This window comes from Nanorana parkeri, unplaced genomic scaffold, assembly GCF_000935625.1.
Source record: "Nanorana parkeri isolate BGI_ZX_2015 unplaced genomic scaffold, ASM93562v1 scaffold341, whole genome shotgun sequence".
In the NCBI taxonomy this organism is placed as follows: Eukaryota; Metazoa; Chordata; class Amphibia; order Anura; family Dicroglossidae; genus Nanorana; species Nanorana parkeri.
Genome location: NW_017306609.1, coordinates 422,000 through 423,857, shown reverse-complemented (window position 1 = coordinate 423,857; position 1,858 = coordinate 422,000).

Genomic DNA, 1,858 nt, shown 5'->3' with positions numbered 1-1,858 from the left:
CAATATATATAATATATATAACAATATATATATATATAATAAAAACTGTTTACAAAGTTCATTTTTTTCCTCTCCTATCTTGCAACACAGACATTGTCAGAAAGGTGGAATTATGACTTAAATTCAATAAACTGTAATTATTTTTCTACAGTGGACATGACATATCTGTTTTAAGTCATTTATTTCATTTATATGATTTTAAAGACTTAAAGCCCAACTCTGGACTACACAAAACCAGCTTTGGCTTCAACTTGTACCCCACAGTATTCCTATTCCACCACCTTATTCAACCGAGAAGACTGAGGATATACCGTGAGTACAGGGTGATATGTACCCACACCCTGGGGGTGTGGGTACCTTCCCCACAGCTGAGGACTTTGAGAAAAAAACAAGGGGGGTAGCACTGGGAAGGCAGAGTGGGGAGCACTGGGGAGGGGGAACAAGTGACCTAAGAGTGGCACTTTAACTATGATATCTAGATACCCAGCCTATCGTGCATTAGGGCACGATAGTTGTCAAAGACTAGGAGCATAACGTAGCGAGGCAGGTAAACATGTTTTTTTCCATTGTTACATATCTACAATTGCAGTTCCCTTTCAAACAGTATTGCCCTTCTTCATCTTTGCTCATGGTTTATAGTTTTAATAGATTTGAGATGTACCATACTTCCTTCTTGCTGTAAAGTAAAACATTTCGGATTGAGTAGGTAATGCTCAGAAACTCTGTCAGGTTATTATTGCTGTCTTGGTCCTCTTTTTGTATTGCTGAGCTTTATCACAGGGACAAAGTGTGTGAAAGTCTTCCTGTGTAAGCATGGCCCTGTGTTTCCGTTCAAGGAGGAATTACCTGCACTTAAGAACAGATGAGTGGTTCTGGAATCTGGACACTGATCTGTCCCTTCCTAGAACATTTACATGCGAACAGCTGTGGCCAGTGATAGCCTGTCAGTGATTTGTACAGGCTTCAAATGTCTGCAGCTTACCGTAAACACATGGTTGTACCTGCTCCAGAATTACACTGATCTGTGTGGTATACATCCCTGCATTCCTGTGTGAATAAACCCTAAGGGGGATGCAGACAACAGAAACCTGACACCGATCCAAGCCATCGCCAACTGAATAAAAAGAGTCTTTATTGTCATTTGTTTTCAAATTGAAAATATTTCTCTTTACTTCAGCTCTGTGGATGAGGGAAATCCTCCCTACGTAGGACACAGCCAGCAATAAGAATGTAGCTTTAATCATTCCCTACTGTGAAAAAAAAAATGTTGGCTGTAGTTTAGGTATATACATATGTAGGATGTGTTTTCTTTCTGCATTCTAAACATTAGCCCTCTTCAATTTCCTTCAACTTATGTGACCCAGAATATATGTCATACGTTTTTACCATTGTTTGAAAGGTAAGAAACACTTCCATTTTCAGCCTTGAGGAGAGGGGTGAAGGTGGTGTGATAATTCACCTCGATGTCATACGTTTCCTGTACGCAGTATGCTCCCAAGGTTCTATCTGCCTGAATTTTCAAAACATGTAAAGTTAACTGGAAAACTCTACTGGTCAGGTAGAGAAATAGTAGGCAAGCGTGATTCGTCTCTTCAGAGAACACGTCTCCACTTCTCTAGAGTCCAGTGGCGGCGTGCTTTACACGACTGTATCTGACACTTTGCATTAAACTTGGTGATGTAAGGTTTGTATGCAGCTGCTCGGTCATTGTTTTGCGACCCCTGATAACTCCATACAGAGGACTTTCTCTGTGTTATCACATAGGGAACTTCTTAGCCCCCTATGTTGTAACAATTAAAGGAGAATTATGGGGTGAGTGAAATGCACTCATCACCTTAAAACAAGCAAACCTGTGACA